General features: G+C 40.2%; 1 pseudogene; it reads right to left on the reverse strand.

Moving 5' to 3' along the window:
• Window positions 1-15,349: 15,349 nt before the first annotated feature.
• On the reverse strand, window positions 15,350-17,460 carry LOC137777353 (large ribosomal subunit protein eL31-like; annotated as a pseudogene).
• Window positions 17,461-18,331: the final 871 nt, after the last annotated feature.

Below are 18,331 nucleotides of genomic sequence, written 5' to 3' on the forward strand. Positions count from 1 at the left end.
TCAGGTATAACCTTGGGCAAAACTGTTCTGAGCTTCAGTTTCTTCATCTATAAAATAAGTCTAATGATAACGTCTCTCCCTACCTCATAGGCATGAATGTTAGATAATATGAAAATTATTAGGTAGGAAAATGCTTTGAAAATTGGATTAGATATATAATCTTAACAATATAAAAAAATCTTAACTTTTTAAAATTTAAAATGAGTTCACATCCCAGTTTTAAATATTCTAGATTCTTCAACTATTTCTCTTATAGTTTACTTATGACTGAATTTTTCAAACTGATAATTTTCTTCTCTTCTCCATAATTATTTCTATCCTGGACTTATTAAAATTTTTATATCATTATGCAAATAAAGTGTCTTTTACATGCTTCTCCCAAGGGCAGGTTTTAAATTTTTGCCATGTTTCAATTTTATCTGCAATATACAGGCGACATAATCTGCTGCTCTGGTGGCTCAGGCATTTGTGTTTTGCATATTTCATACAGGAGAACTGGAGAAAAAAGAGAAGTCAGCCAGATGGGATTCTCTTTCTAAGCAGAGAAGAACTAGAAAAATTTGCATGACCACGATCTCTTCTGTAGACAAAAGACGCTTGTTTTCAGGACTGGCAATTGGTCACAGGGTGACAATGCATCCCCAGATTCCCGAGGCAGCCCTGGGTTTACAATCTGAGGTTCTTAAATAGTTCCCAAGATTCGGTTATTTCCAAATTTAATCAACCTCCAGAAAATAGCTAATTAAAAATAATCGTGTAAAACAGCAGGCCTTTTCTCCAAAATTAAACACACACTTTCTTTTCTTGGCTGTTTAGACAAGTCTTGCAAAAGCTCAGCCACCTGTTTGGAGGGGTGAGGGTGGGGCATGGTGAGGAGGTGCCAGAGTTCCTAGGAGGTGACTCTCCTTGGCAGCCACCTCCACCCAGTCCTTCCTGGAATCTGTCATTGTTGGCTTCTGCTAAGATATGACTCTACTTGGTAGGTAAAGATAGCCAAGGAATTTTTTTTTTTTTAACCTCTTTTTGAATCCCTTTTCCATACTCTTGTCTATATTCTTTAAATGACACAATTACAGTAAAGTTCCTAAAATACTGTATGCCCTGGAAAAGGGTTCAACAAATGTGATCCCCTTCCCCCTTCTCTTTTCCTACCCCCTGCAGTCCTGGCTGCCCCATTTCCCCAGGCTCTGCCCTGCTACCCAGGAAGTTGGGTGTGGTCCCCAGAAGGTTTGGTTGGGATTTACATTTTAGTTTGCAATGATGAGTTAATCTATCCTTTAGGCCTTTTTCAGGAGAAACCCAAGCAGAATATTTTTCTGACTAAATTTCTTTTTCTTGAAATTAAAACTCCACTAAATAGAATGCCACAGAGTAAACCTAGTGTGTAAGGGAGTATTTTTCTAAAATCAGAAAATTCTCAAGAATCCATGGACCATGAGGGAGATAACTTGGGAAAGCAATACGGTAGTCCCCCCTTAACTGCGGGGGATATGTTCCAAGACCCCCAGTGGACGCCTGAAACTGCGGTAGTACCGAACCCTAAATAGACTATGTTTTTTCCTATACATACACACCCATGATAAAGTTTAGTTTATAAATTAGGCACAGTAAGAGATGAACAACAATAAGTAATAATAAAAGAACAATTATAATAATACACTGTAATAAAAGTTAGGTGAATGTGGTCTCTCTCTCAAAATATCTTATGGTACAAATTTAATGCCTTTTCCATCTTAACTAAGCACTTACCATGCACTGTGGCCACAACTTTTGCAAGTCTGAGGTGCGACAGCAAAACTAGCACGAATTTCTTTTTCTTTTTCTTTTTTCACAATTTCACAGGTAGAAGATTAGTTCTTACTGCAGATCTTAGAAACACCAGGATAAGTTTTTTTTTTCTTTCCTTATTATTTGGAGAACTTTCATCTTTTCACTTAAAGAAAGCACTCCACAGCTACTCTATGGTATATCCAAATTGCCAGCATCACTACTCTTGTGCTTTGAGGCCATTATTAAGTAAAATAAGGGTGACCTGAACTCAAGCACTGTGATACAGCACAGCCAATTTGATAACCAAGATGGCTACTAACAGGCAGGGATAGACGGGACAAAGGGATGATTCATGTCCTGGGTGGGATGGAGCAGGTGGGCACGAGATTTCATCCCACTATTCAGAATAGCTGACAATTTAAAACCTATGAATTGTTTATTTCTGGAATTTTCCATTTCATATTTTCAGACCACTGTTGACCTCTGGGGACAAACCTCAGAAAGCAAAACCATGGATAATGGGGGACTACTGCACTTTGGAGTTGAGATTAACATTCTCTACTAGCTCAGTTTTTTCCTGATGAATGTTAAGTCATCTCAATACCTAAAGCAAACAAACAAAAACAAAACACAATGGAAACCATTTTAAGTTCTTCTTGAGATTTGTGGATTTTTCATGTTGACATCCCCTGAGCACCGAGGACATGAGCTCTAGCTACTTAAAAAAACCTAAATTCTTGAAGCAGTGTTTTATTGTACTGAAACCATGCATCTCAGACTGGGGCTTGAACCCACAGGCCAGGACTTGAACCTGGCCAAAACCCAGATTGGAACATGAACCCATGGTCTTTTAACTGAGATCACACACATGGTCTCAGGACTTAATGAAGCTCAGGTTCCTGATGTCTCATCACAGAAAGAATTCAATGAGAGACAAAGTGATAGGTAAGAAGTGGATTTATTTAGAGAGAAATACACTCCACGGACACAGTGTGGGCCATCTCAGAAGGAGAGAGCGGCTCTAGGATATGGGGATGTCAGTTTTTATAGAGGTGGGTAATTTCATAGGCTAATGAGTAGGAGGAGTATTCCAGCTATTTTGGGGAAGGGGTAGGGATTTCCAGGAATTGGGCCACTGCCCACTTTTTGACGTTTATGTTCGGCCCTGGAACTGTCATGGTGCCGGTGGGTGGGCCATTTATCATGCTGGTGTGTTACAGTGAATGTATCCCGAGGCTTAAGGTCTAGAGGAAGTCGACTTGTCTGCCATCTTGGACCTATTTGGTTCTAATCAGTTTATGTCATGTCCTTGGGCAATGCCATTCTTTTAAAGGTTGGGCCCTGCCCCCTTCCCTCCTGTTTCAGTACCATTTTATTTTGTAATGTCTCACAACTCTATTTTTAAAATTTTATTTTCAGTTTAAAGCATTTTAATTTGGTTTTATTTTATTTCATCGTGTTGTTTCATAGAACTCAATGCACGAATACTAGATGCGCAGTTCCATGAATTTTGACAATTGCATACACCTGTGTGGACAAGTAATGCTGTCATTTCAGTAAGCAAAGACTGTTGCCTGCCATTCAGGTAAACAATGTATTATGCCCTCAAGCAAGCCATCAGCCACTGTAGCCCCCCACCCCCCACCCCCGCAATCAGCATCCTGAGGGGATTTCAGGATGGAGATAAACTGAACATGGGCTCTAGATAGTTGAGATGCATATCAAAGGAATAATTGACAGCCCAGATGCTTGCATCTTTCTATACATAGGAAAACACTAAAATCATTAACTTGAGATGTCTGTTTTTTGTGATTAGCAGTAATCTTTTGATGTTTGACTACACATTCGTTTTTTGTTTTTTTCAGCAAAAACTCCTATATAGCCCAGCTCCTCCCTTACCTCTTTGGAACAGTTCCTCAGAACTATCTGAGAGGCTGATTCTCGGGCTATATAGTCCTCAGTAATGTCCCCAAATAAAACATAATTCTCAACTTTCTGGTTGTGCATTTTTTTTAAGTTGACACCTGTGTAAACCCAATCAAGGTATACAGCATTTTCATCCCTCTGGAAAGTTCCTTTCTGCCTCTTTCCAATCAATCTTACTCACCCCAGCCTAACTCCAAGTAACCACTGTTAGGATTTCTATTACCATAGGTTAGATAGATAGACTTGTTTTGAACCTATGTAAATGGAATCGTGCAATATGTACTTTCCTTTCTGTGTCTGGATTCTTTTGCTGAACATAATGTATAATGTCATTGAGATGACAAGTCTCTTGTTTGTGTTGTTCATGTATCAGTAGTTTGTTCCTTTTCTGTTTTTTATTGTGGTAAAATATAAAATTTACCATTTAACCATTTTTAAGTGTGTAATTCAGTGGCATTAAGTACATTCACAGTGTTGTGCAACCATCACCACTCTCTATTTCCAGAACTTTTTCAGCATCCCAAATTGAAACTCTGTACCCATTAAATAATAATTCCCTATTCCCCTCTCTCCTAGCCTCTGGTAACCACTATTCTACCTTCTGTATTAATTTGTCTATTCTAGGTACCTCATTTAAGTGGGTCCCAGTCATTTTATGACTATTTAAATACCTCAAACAATATAATTATACCTTTAAATAAAAACCTGTATATGTACACACATGAAAAAATTGGAAACATAATTTTCCAACATGTTTAAAAATCTTAAAAAGGAAGAGTTTCAATAGGTTTTTTAATTTACTTGTGAAAAATAAGAATTTGACAATATCCAATTAATTTCTAAGAATAACTGATTGACCTTAGGGAAAATGGAAAACTTTCCTAACCAAATTTCAATAAAACATTTATATAATTATTAGATAGAGTTGAAAAATAAGTATTATGATTTAGTAAACTTAGCCAATAATATATTTCTACATATTGTTTTGAAGTATTTTTTTAGCTTTGACAGAATTTAAAAGAACATGTTAAAAAAACTGAACACAGAACCAGACCTTTGACTGTCTCATTGCAAAGTGCTAAATCAAAAATTATAATTGTGGCATATTCAATTATATTGCTCTTATTAATTATATTGTTATCACTAATAATGATATTTTTCATAGGAGCAAAATTTTTGTACCAATAATAACTAAAATAAATATTTTCTAATGCACATGATTTAGCTTGCTGTTTATATGTGTATTATTAAAAGTTGGTATATATGTATATTAGTAGTACATGCTAAAACTTTTTTTAACCCAATATACCAAAATATTATTTTAACATGCAATTGATAAAAAATTATTCATGAGATATTTTACATTCTCTTTTTTCATACCGTATTTGAAATGCAGAGCATATTTTACACTTATGTAGCTTTCAGTTAGAACCAGCCACATCTCAAGGGCTCACATTATGGCTACTTTATTGGACAGCACAGCTCTGGAGAGCTTTAATTATCATTTAACTTCCTTATTTTTAATGTCATTCCTAACTCTGGCTGTTATATTCTGGACTAGACTGTTGAAAACAGGCAAGTGTAATATATTTTTCCAGCAATCTTTCAAAAGAAACAACAAAAATCAGGAAGCAAAAAAATCTATCGAGAATAGTATGTGCCTATGTATGTGTGGGTTTATTGGAAAAAGTCTAGAGTTTTTGGACCTTTGCATCTAGAATTTCATCTCTACTTCTTTACCAGGTAGAATCCACACTAGGAAAATCTCAATGTAGGTGCAGTAACTTCTATTTGCCTGTCTCCAAAGTAGGATTTTAGAGGGAACCCTCCTACACTGTTGGTGGGAATGTAAATTGGTGCAGCCACTATGGAAAACAGCATGGAGGTTCCTCAAAAAACTAGAGTTGCCATATGATCCAGCAATCCTACGCTTGGGCATATATCTGGACAAAACTATAATTCGGAAAGGTACATGCACACTTATGTTCATAGCAGCACTATTTACAATAGCCACATGGAAACAACCTAAATGTCCATTGACAGATGAATGAATAAAGAAGATGTGTGGCATATATATATATAATGGAATATTACTCAACTGTAAAAAAGAATGAAATAATGTCATTTGCAGCTACAGGAATGGACCTAGAGATTATCATACTAAGTGAAGTAAGTCAGGAAGAGAAAGACAAATATAATATTGCTTATATGTGGAATCTAAAATATGACACAAATGAACAATCTATGGAACAGAAACATAGAGAACAGACTTGTGGTTGCCAAGGAGGAGGTAGGCAGGGGAGAGATGGATTGGGAGTTTGGGACTGACTAACAGATGCAAACTATTATATATAGGATGGATAAACAACAAGGTCCTACTGTATAGCACAGGGAACTATATTCAATATCTTGTAATAAACCACAATGGAAAAGAAAAAAAAGTAGGATTTTAGGTAATTATGTTTTTAACCAGAATTGTGGTATTTTAGCCACCACTTATTTCTATTAATGTGTCTGGATTTAATCAGGTGAGTGGCAGGTACTTGTTTTATTTTAACAATTCATCACCTGAACCACATTGTGCCTGTTAAGGTTGTATATAGTATTTAAAGAACGCAGATACAATCTAATGTAGCCTTATTCTCACGCTTAAGGAAAATGTAGTAGATAATGTCTAAGAAAAGCAATTTTAAAAAAAATAAATTTATTTATTTATTTAATTTTTGGCTGCTTTGGGTCTTTGTTGAGCATGGGCTTTCTCTAGTTGTGGCGAGCGGGGTCTCCTCTTTGTTGCACGGCATGGGCTTATTGCGGTGGCTTCTCTTGTTGCGGAGCACGGGCTCTAGGCACACGGGCTTCAGTAGTTGTGGCATGCAGGCTCAGTAGTTGTGGCTCGTGGGCTCTAGAGCGCAGGCTCAGTAGTTGTGGCGCACGGGCTTAGTTGCTCCGTGGCATGTGGGATCTTCCCAGACCAGGGATCGAACCCGTGTCCCCTGTATTGGCAGGCGGATTCCTAACCACTGCGCCACCAGGGAAGTCCTAAGAAAGGCAATTATTAAGCTAATTTCTATAAACATAACTCAAACAAATAAAGGCCTCCGGTAAAAACTCACCTTGAAATTAGCCAAAAGAGGTGTAGGCCTGAGTGGCTGATGCAAACTGGCTTGGTTGATGCAAATACAGGCTACAGGTGAATCAGCCCTATTTGTTTATTAAACCTGGAAAGGCAATAGAAGGTTTTGGCTCTGGTTTTACATTTGTCTATGAGATTGATTATTGTTAAGCAAAAATTATAGAAACTGGTCATTGTGTGGTAAGTTGTGCATTTTAGAGCTCTTCAAGAACATCATGGTCACCTGGACCAGTCTTCCACATCTTATAGCTGAAGAAACCGAGGCCTGAGGTGTGTGGTTTGGGGCTGACTCCCTGGTGTTTTGGCTCCCTGCCCTGTACTCTTCCCACCCAGCTACCATAGGACAGGAACGAGCAACATTCAAAGGAAAGCACACAAGTGGCAATAACATATATGAAAAGCTCAGAATTAAAGGAAATACACATTAAAAACATGAGATATCGGGACTTCCCTGGTGGTCCAGCAGGTAAGACTCCAAGCGCCCAATGCAGGGGGTCCGGGTTCGATCCCTGGATGGGGAACTAGATCCTGCATGCATGCCACAACGAAGAAGTCCGCATGCCGCAATGAAGATCCTGAGTGCCGCAACTAAGACCCGGCACAGCCAAAATAAATAAGTATTTTCAAAAAACATAGGATATCATTTTTCATTTAACAAATTGGTAAAGATACAAACTTATAACAAGTTTTTTTGAGACTTTTGGGAAATGGACACATAAGCACTCAGCTGACGGATGCCTGAAATTTCACAAGTAGAGATCTGTTCCTTCGGCTTAAAGTTTTGCCTTGTTAAACATTTAAAAAGAAGTAAAATATATGCTTTACTAATCAGTGACATCCCAAGAAGAATGACTGGTTCGGCTCCTTTCCTGGGAACGGCGTTTCATTAGGGTAAAGGGGAAAGCAAAATGCCATGGGTCCCCGGTGCCTTACGAGTGCGAACCTGACCGTGTGCAAAAGGTCTAGAGACAGAGGCAAATGGCCTTTCTCACAGTTTACTGATGGCTGCCTCTGATAAGAATTTGAGTCCCTGAGCGGATAGGTTCAAGATGTTAGATTCCCTTGAAGAAAAACTCCCCCCCAGAAAAATGTTTGATCTCTTTCTTTCACTCTTTATGGTTGGCATTTTGGTTTGGGGTTTATTTGGGAGCCTTCTTTCTTTTGCCTTTTTTATTGAGTATACAGAGAGGTTCTGTTTCTTAGAGATGACCACTAGAAGCTGGAGATGAACGGTGAAGTTATCACTTCTAAAGTTCCTTCTTTACCCAAGACCTGCGAAAGGAAGACTCTGGTAGGCTCAAGACAATGCTGCTAGATATTGGGTACCTTCTGGCCACATATCCAAATGGCAAAAAATGGGAAGCAAAAACGCTTATGTCTCAGTTCCTTCAGATTTATGATGTCCTTGATTAATATTTTTATATAAACCTTGCCTCATTCCAAAATGGGTCTGAGGCAGCATGAAAACTACTAACTACTAAATTCAACCCAGGACGCTCACTCGCAGAGCAGAGTTTGCCAAAGGTCTATGGGTTTTGAGGTTTTTGTTGCTTAGATTCTTGCATTATGTTATTTCATAGCAGGATAAACCAACTAAGCTTATTACTATTATAAGCCCTTTTATATTTGCGTGATATTTTATTGTTTACAAAGGACTTTAAAATCCTGTTTCACTTGACTCTCCCAACAAGCTAAGGAGGACGGGTCTTATCAGTTGGCAGATGAGGAAACTGAAAATGAGCAACTTCTAATCTCGAAGTTGCTAAGTGGCAGGTAGAACTAAGGTTTAAGGCCAGCCTCTGATCCCAAGCCCCTTGTTCCTTCCACTCTCTCACATTGCCTCTCAATGAAAGCAAAGGAAAAAAAAATCATTTGTCATTCCAATGAGGATGATGAATCCCCACCAACTTCGTTGCATGAAATTAACCCCCTTTAAAGTGTTTCCCAGCTCTTACTGCCTCAGGCAAGTCCCTGAATAGCTTTCTCTTGTCGTCTTCTGCTCTAGTCAAGTCTTCAAGCAACCACCCTGCCCCTTTGGCATCACAGCGCCCTTGCTGAGCTCATTACTCCACAGGCATCATCTGGTCTCTGCTGTTTCCACAGGAGCAGAGCAAGCTGGTTGCCCATCAAGATCTAAGTACCCTCTTTTCCACAGAAAAGAGATGTAGCCTGGACATGCCTGCCCAGAGAGCACACTGCCCAGCCTCCCTTGCTCCTAGGTGTGCTGACAAAGCTCCAACCGATGGAACAAGAGTAAGGGTGATGTGGGGAAGTTCCATCTCCCTTACTTAGGAGGAAATTCCTGGCACTGGACTTTCCCTCCTCACCATTCCTTTTGGCTTAATTGGTGATGACTAGACTGACCTTGAAAGCTACATGTAAAGGATGGCAGAGCCCCCATCAACACGGGTCCCTGAGTGTCTGTGTGGAGCAGAGATGTCCGCTAATCTGGAACTGCCACCTTGGACTGTTATGTGACAGAGAGGTCAACTTAAATGTAGTTTGAACCACTGGAGTTTGGAGTCTCTCTTTACAGATGTGAGGTTTTTACTCCAATACAGTCACTTTGGCTATTATCCCTTGACTGTTCTTTCCTTAGCTGCTCCATTACCTCTATATGAAAGTTCTCTAATTTTTCACTGTACATCAATACCAGGCTACAATCTTTAATGAGACATTACAGACAATTTGGGGACAAAGGAAGGAAATTGCTCTGAGGCAGCAGCCTAGCAGATAAGTCTGCAGTGCCCATACCAGGCCCACCTTGCTTTGCTTTAATGCTGGCCTGCTTTACCCCTTCTACGGCTCCACCTTATAATGAAAGCACTTTGGGCCTTTCTTTATCTGATGTAAAGATGGTCAATAGTGGAATATCAATTTCCTCTACGGGAAATCTCCTTCCCCCCAAACAGAGAGCAAAAACCAATGGCAAATAAATGTGATGTCAGCATATTTCCCAATGTCTGAGTTATTTAGTCATAAATTACACTGTGGCACCAAAAGCCCTTGTTAGCCTAAACCAAGTTCCGTCTATTCTTTTCAGTCTCTCTCCCCTAAGAGTTCAAACCATTCTGAGGTTCAGTCTCACATCAAGTTACCTTGTTACACTGTGTTTTGACATTTTGCTTTTTCTGAATTAGGAAAATATTTATTTACATTTTGTGGATAATAAAATATACCCAGAACCACTTGGAGATAACTCTGCATAACTCTTGTGTTCTGTTTTTTGGAAGTTATCACACTTCTTTTGGCTCAAGCCCACCCCAAACCAAGAAATCCATCCATCATTCTAATACACTCCTTGTAAGCACTCTGCACTTAAGTTCCGAATGGATAAAAAATATTTAATAATATTTTAATACAGGTTTAATAAAATTGAAGGGTAATGCCATCAGAAATGGGTAATGATATCACTTTCTTTTCTAGATGGAGAAATCGCCTCAGGAGACAAACCCCAGGGCTGTTTCACTGCTGTCCGCTAACATTGGACTTATTGACACAATAGGCTAAAGAGAGAGAATTCAGGTCTGCTGAGGACAGGCTGACCCTAGAAAGACGAGAAGGGGTCCAGCCACACGTTGGACCCTTTTCTTGACCTCACCCATCAGACGATTACTCTTCTTTAGAAAGAGTGGGAGAGCTAAGGTGGAAGAAAGGGTGGAGGCTCATTCTCCACTCTCTCAAAAGATCATAGATGTGGGCTTCCCGGGTGGCGCAGTGGTTAGGAATCCGCCTGCCAATGCAGGGGACAAGGGTTCAAGCCCTGGTCCGGGAAGTTCCCACACACCGCGGAGCAACGAAGCCCGTGCGCCACAACTACTGAGCCTGCGCTCTAGAGCCCGCGAGCCACAACTACGGGCGCCCGCCTGCCTAGAGCCCGTGCTCCGCAACACGAGAAGCCACGGCAATGAGAAGCCCACGCACTGCAACTAAGAGTAGCCCCCGCTCGCCGCAACTGGAGAAAGCACTCACGCAGCAAGGAAGAGCCAACGCAGCCAAAAATAAATAAATAAAATAAATAAATAAATTTTAAAAAGATCATAGATGCTATTTGAGGGATCAAGAAAGGAACACGGGGAGAGGAAGAAAAAGGTTTCTTGAATAGTGAATATTTCCCCCTTTTATCTTTTATATGACATTGTGCTTTCAAAGCAGAGAAATTGATAGACTTCAGGCTTTCTGCTTGAGTAGCTTCAAAGAAACCTGAAATAACAAAGAGAACTGGAGGGGAAGCCACAGCAGATGAGAGATTTCAACAGGTCTACAGAAGACAGCTAATGTATAAGGAGAGGCTAAATGATGAAATGTGGAAAGAGTTACAGCGTGGAGTATGGACAAAGGGATACAGCTCTGGAGAAAGCGGATATGCCTTGAAGAACCTAGGCAAGGTGGCTTGGAAATGCCAGGTACAAAGAGGCAGTAAGATGGGGAGCGGGAGAGACTGGTATTCATTCCCGCCTGCACGTGGGGCAGCCAGCCCCGCCCACATGCCTCCCTGAAGCCACGCAGAAACACCTGGCAACAAGCGTTTATCACTCCCACCCAACCCTGACACAAAGCACAGGGGGTCCCTCTAACGCAATGGAACAAAGCCCTGCATGTCGGCATTTAGGAACTCCAGCCTGTTCCTCAGCTGCTCGCCTTCAAGGAAACCTGTCAATCAACAAGCTTTGCCCACATATGGAAAGACATGAAAGAACAAGGAAGGAAGGGAGGGAGGGAGGAAGGAAGGAGGGGAGGATACAAGCCTGCACCTAGAGTCAGCATTGTAAAAATTCTGAAGACTAAAGGTAAAGAGAGGAGTGCTAAAAACTTTGAGAAATCAGACTCACAAGCAAAAGCAAAAACAGGTAATCTGTAAAGAAGTGAAAATCAAATTGATCAATTTGTCAGCATGATTGGATGCTAGAATACTATGAAACAATGCCTTTAAAATTATGGGGGAAGGTATTTCTAATACAGAATTCTATGCATACTTAGCTATTAATCAAATGAAAGTAAAACTCTTTTTTTTTTTTTTTTTTTGCATGCAACACTTAGGGAAAAAGGAAATGTAGTCATACCATTCTATTCAGATGTACAGTGAGCTGTACGGTATGGTCCTCCACGGTACTCCTGGTCAGATCGCCCCACCTTGAACTCCCACCCTCTCCGCAGCAGGTGTGGTGGATTAAAATTGCCACAGATTTCCCCCCCCCCACCCTTTCCTCCCCCTCCTTTCTTTCATTTAGAAAACATTGACTGCAGGTGGCCAGCAGAGTCAGTGCTGAGGACACAGCAGAAGAGGACTCGAAGGACTCCTCATCTCATTCAAAGTCCAAGTCCGAGTTCTGGCAGTGGTCCCCAAGACCTGCCCTGACTGCCTACTGTTTTTGAACTTTTAGAATCAGTCTACAGAGAGGCATGGAAAACAAGTCTGATTGCAGAACACGGTAAATGTTATCAACCTCAATGTTACAAATTACAGCTACAAATTACAGCAGACAGAAGTTAGGTAAAGAGAGGCGAGATGATGTTGCAATAAACATCTCTCACCTTATGAACTGAGTGTAGTTGATTGATTAAAAAAATCAATTAAAGGTATGAAGGTATCCAGCAGAGGAACTAAATCGTGTTGTATCTATTTGGAAGGGAAGAATGGTGGAAATGAGGGATAAAAGGGATCAAAATCTTCAGTCAACAAACAAAAACAAAGTAATAATATTCAGCTTAATATCGATACTTTAATATTTAATAATGCCAGATTCTATTAACTTTTATTACTACTTTATAAGTACACTTAACAAAGGCATGAATCCTATTAACTGCTGTGTTCAGGCGCTGTGGTGTTCTTCTCCAAAGGTGGCCCCCAGCCATGCTTCTGTGCTTGCCCTGCCACCCTGAACCTGGGCTGGCCCTGGGACTCACTTTAACCAGCAGAAAGTGGCAGAAGTGACAGCCTACCTGTTCTGGGCCTAGGCTTTAGGCAGGCCTGGTAGCTTCTGCTCTTGCACATTTTGGAGGCCTGAGAAACGTGTAGAAGGCCTGCTGCCCTGCTGGAGGCATTTTGTGGAGAGATCACCAGGAGAGAGAAAGGGCCTGGTGTTACAGGGGTAGAGACAGAGGCCCACCTGGGCCCAGCCTCCCAGCCAGACATGTGAGTGGAGCCGTTTGGAGGTTCCAGCCCCACAGCTATCTGACTGCAGCAGCTTCAGAACCCCACACAAGACCAGCGGAAATCACCATCCTGCTGGGCTCCAGCTTACCCACAGAATTGGGAGAGATAATAAAAGGGCTGTTTTCAGCCGCTAAGTTTTGGGGTGGTTTGTTAGGCAGCAAAAGATAACTGAGACAGGCACATTTAATCTTCTTCTGTCAGGTCACCTGCTTCCTGCTCAAGTTCCAGAATATCAATCCCCAAATTCCAAGAACCGAAGAGAGGGAGGGGGTGAGGAGGAGAGCTAGGAGGACAGAGGGGAGGGCAAGACGTACGGTTGCTGCATGGGGTGAGGTGTGAGAAAAAAGACCCCTGTGGGAGGGGAGTCAAAGGACTTTTATGCCCGTGAATGTCCAGATTCAAATTTGAACTTTTTTTTCGTGCCACTGCTATAAATACCCCACCTCTGCCTTCTCGTTTTCTTCCAATGCTTAGTAAAGACTACTACCCACAGATTGCTTTAGATGAGTCGAATTTTTGTAAAACTTAAGGAGCTGAACTTATGTCTGGACACTTCCTAGAAGAAAATTGAGAATTCCAAGGAGAAGGCTTATTCACCACCCCCTTTCCTGTGATTTGCTTGGCTCAGAGATCTGCCTTAAGCATCGCATGGTGAGCAGACGTGACCTGTACCACTTCTGAGCAGAAGATTCTAGAGGCACTGCAAGTTTCCCCCAGGCGTTTTGTTCCTGGGCCCTCAGCCATGAGAGGGGCATAGCCCCTATGGGAGCCACTCCTTTAGCCTCGATCCCTGAACGAGAAGACACACGAGCCCATTCTCAATCCACCACCTGGAGCAGAGCAGCCAAACTGCAGCCACGGACCAGTAACATGAGCAGGAAATAAATATTTGGTGTTGTCAGCTACTAAGATTTTGAGGTTGTCACGCAGCATAATCTAGTGAAAGCCAATTAATATGAAGCCCAAACTCTAAAAGCTTCCAGAGGGGAAGAAAGAAATCTGGTAACTTACAAAGGGTCCAAGTCAGACAGTGTCAGAGTTAAGACCAGCAAGGTAATGGAGCCCTGTCTTCACAGTTGTGAGAGGAAATTATTCTGACTCTAGAATCTATAATTGATAAAAACTATGAAGATGTACTCATATATGCAAGCACTTAAATCTTACCGTCCATGCGCTCCTTATGAGGCAAAACAAACCATATAATTATACATATATATGTGTGTGTATATATATATAGTATAAAATATAATGGAATAAATAAAAATACACATCTATATTATATTTTATCCTACCAAAGTAAAAAGAAATAAAACCTTTTTCTTGTTAGTGAGGGTGTAGCGAAATAAAATATGTAAGTTCATTCATTTCTGGAGAGTTTAGCAAAACATATCCAAAAGCCTAAAACTGTTCCCACCTTTGGATTCAGCAATTTCACTTACAGTAATTTATTTGAAGGAAATTAGAATATAGGCAAAGATTTAGCTACTAAGGTGTGTGGCATGAAGCGTTATATATAATAGTGATAATTGGAAATAACCTAATGTATGTACTAGGCAGGCACTAACTATAACATTGTAATTTTTTTAAATTAGTCCTTTAAATAATTCATGAGTGTCTTACAAAATTTTTAAAAAAGATATAAAAGGCTATACCGTAAAAAAAAAAAAACCTTTTTCCACCCATGTCTTCTAGCCACTGAGTTTCCTTCTTGAAGGCAACTGATATTGGTTTCCCTTTCAATCCTTCCAGAGACAGTCTTCCATATATATATTACATATAATAATATATATGCATATATATATTTTCTTTTATGGTAGCTTACTATCCACACTGCTCTGCCCTTGGCTTTTTATACTTAATTTTTCAATATGAAGAATATGATTGTTCAATATTAGCACATAGGGAACTACCTCATTCTTTCAAATATACAGAGTATTCCTTTGATGTGCACCTCTTAATTTATTTAGTCATTTTGAGAAGATCACATTTGTGGACAATTTGTAGAAGAACATTTAATAACATGAATAGATGTTCATGATTTATTAAGGGGAAAAAATAAGGCAGCAGTTTACAAAGTGGTTGAGAGCTGTAGTAATCTACAAGTCTACAAATAGTCTCTTCCGAATGCTCAGGACACATACACATATTCACATGAAAGCTTGGCATTTGCCATTACAAATTCCTGGAATAACACAACCATTGTGCCCTTTGTCCTAGTCAGTTGGCCTTTGTAACCAGGGAAACAGCCCTGGTTCATGATCTAAAGAAATATTGGAGAGATAGTCCAGCTAAAGATAACAAACAGGGTTATATTGTCCTCTGGGTACTTGGTGATCTCTCTCTCTCTTTCTTTTTTCCCAGTTTCATGATTTTGACAATAAGCAATTGGTTCCCATCCACGTTGTCTGTAGGTTTTTGAAAGTGGTGACAGGTACACAGGTAACCACTATATAGAGCTTGTTTGGTGAATCTTCATCCTCATTACATTTTCTGGACAACCACACACAGATACCGTATGGAACATTTCTTATTCCTTTGGTCCAGACAGCTTTCCTGAGCCTGGTGTCAACGTGCACACCTGGATTTCCCACCTCTTTCGAGGCAATTTTCCTAATCTCTTGGAGTGCCTGAGGGCACTCTTCTTGAAGCCCACCCCATGATGTACCTGTGAACATTGATGGTGTATTCTCTGGTCACCACCTTGTTGATGGCAGAACAACCCTTCTTCTTCTCTCCACCCTTCTTTGTGGGAGCAATTTTGCTGAGACCAGGTTGGAACTGCTTGATAATCTTAACACAGTTTTCTTTTCCATGCTCATTTGTGATGTCAGCCAGCACTGCAGTAGGAGTACCCAGCCCCTGCTGCTTGAAGTCAACCCAGGAGTGGACCTCACCACCACCTCCTTTGCTCACTAATAATTGAGTTAGAAATATATCAGAGAAATGGACTAATCAATAAGAGTGACCAGAGGCCTTTCAGTTCTGCAGAAACGAAAAAAACCAACCCTGGGGCTTCCCCGGTTATCCAGTGGCTAAGACTCCGAGCTCCCAATGCAGGGGGCCCGGGTTTGATCCCTGGTCAGGCAACTGGATCCCGCATGCTGCAACTAAGAGTTCACATGCTGCAACTAAAGATCCCGCATGCCACAACTAAAAGATCCCGCTCGCGGCAATGAAGATCCCGCATGCCACAACTAAGACCCAGCACAGCCAAATAAATAAATAAATTCTTAAATATTAAAAAAAAAAAAAACCCTAACAGGAAAATTAGTTGTGTCCCTGGGATCAAGCCCTAGAGATCAGCCTGCCCTGCTTCTTCTGAGTTTTTCCTTTTGGCCGCACTCTGGCTGGATACTGGATCCTTAACTGGGAAGCAAGAACAGAAAAAGAGGAGACTGGGACTTCTGCGGAGGTCCAGTGGTTAAGGCTCCATGCTTCCACTGCAGGGGGCATGGGTTCGATCCCTGGTAGGGAACTAAGATCCCACATGGTGCAGCCAAAATAGTAATAATAATAATAATTAAAAAAAAAAAAAAGAAAGAGAGGAGACTGGTTCAGACCCTGATAGTTTGAACATCCTGCCATAGCTGGAACCTTATTTTTGCTACCCACAAGTGGTGTTTGTATTGAAACAAGCATCCTTTTCTTAAAAAAAAAAAAAAAAATTATTTTGGAATAATTCTAGATTTACAGAAGAGTTGCAAAGATATGGCTGATGTTTCCCCTAATGTTAACACTTACATTACCATATTACATTTGTGAAAACTCAGAAACCAACATTGGTACATTACTCTAAACTAAATTCCAGGATTTATTTGGATTTCACTAGTTTTTCCACAAATGTCCTTTTTCTGTTCCAGTATCCCATCTGGTACCCCACATTGCATTTGGTTGTCATATCTCCTTGGCCTCCTCTGATCTGAGACAATTTCTTAGTTTTTGTCTCTCACGACCACGACAGTTCTGAGGAGTATAGGTCAGGTATTTTGTAGACTGTCTCTTAGTTTGGGTTTCTCTGATGTTTTTTTTCTCATGACTCTACTGGGGTTGTGGGAAGAACACCAGAGGGGAAGGACCCTTCTCTTCACACCAGATCAGGGGGTCCATGTCATCACCATGACGACTGATCCCTGGTGATGTTAACATGGATCACACGGGTAGGTGGGCTCTGCCAGGTCCCTCTACTCTCAAGTCACTATATGTTCCCTTTTCATGCTCTATTCTTTGGAACAGAGTCACTAAGTGCAACCCACACTCAAGGGGAGGGGAACTGAGCTCCATCTCTTGGAGGGAACAGTATCTACGTATATTATTTGGAATTCTTCTGTACTGAAGATTCGTCCCTCCCTCCCTATTTGTTTTTTTGTTCATCCACTCATTTATACACAAGCATCTTTTAAATTCAAAATAATAAATACTCTTATTTCAGTAAAAGGGTTAGGTCAGTACTTATGCTTTTAGCAAAGTTGGCCATCCCCCATGACAGGGAATATGAAACCTTCTAGGGGTTCCTAATGGACATAAGAACAAGGAATCTTTAAAAAAACTAAAAGATAGTTTAATCTCAGCTCTGCCACATATTAACTATATAACCTAAGGCAAGTTTCTTAATCCCTCTACTCAGCTTTCCTTGTTAAAATATAGACATATTAACTACTAAAAGTACTATTATATAAAGGCATAAGGAGTCAATGAGATTATTCACTTTAAACACATAGCAGAGTCTAATAGTTAATGCTTAATAAGTATTAGCTGCCATTTATTACATGATTTACTTTTATTAAGAAGTAAATATGTACATATGCATATGTGCATACACACACACATATATAGACAGAGGAAGAATCAGTGGTTAATGATATCCTTATGATTTTTATTTTCTTTGCTTATTTGTACATTCTAAGTTTTCTGTAAAAAAACATTTATCATTTTCCTACTAAGAGGAAAAATAATAAAAGTCAGTTTCCAGATTACTAACACCTGGCAGTGCTGAAGGTGTGGAAAATGACCACTTTTTCATTCCACTGTTGGGAGGAAAACTTGCTAAATCTTTTCTGAAGAATGTCTTGGCAATAAGTATCAGAAGCGTTAAAATTTTGCAGACCATCTGACTCAGCAATTCCATTTCTAGCTATTTATCCAGGTGAAAATATTGTACAGTATATATGCACAAAGATCTATTCATACGAATGTTCACTACATCAATTATAAAAGCAAAAATGGTAATAACTGAATCCTATGTATAAATTATGGTCCTGTGTAGCCAAAAGAACATTTTGTATAAGAGTGTTTAGTGAAATTTTTTAAACGTTCACACTACATTTAAGTGACAAAGGTCAGTTACA

The sequence above is a fragment of the Eschrichtius robustus genome, chromosome 15, assembly GCF_028021215.1.
Source record: "Eschrichtius robustus isolate mEscRob2 chromosome 15, mEscRob2.pri, whole genome shotgun sequence".
Taxonomy (NCBI): Eukaryota; Metazoa; Chordata; class Mammalia; order Artiodactyla; family Eschrichtiidae; genus Eschrichtius; species Eschrichtius robustus.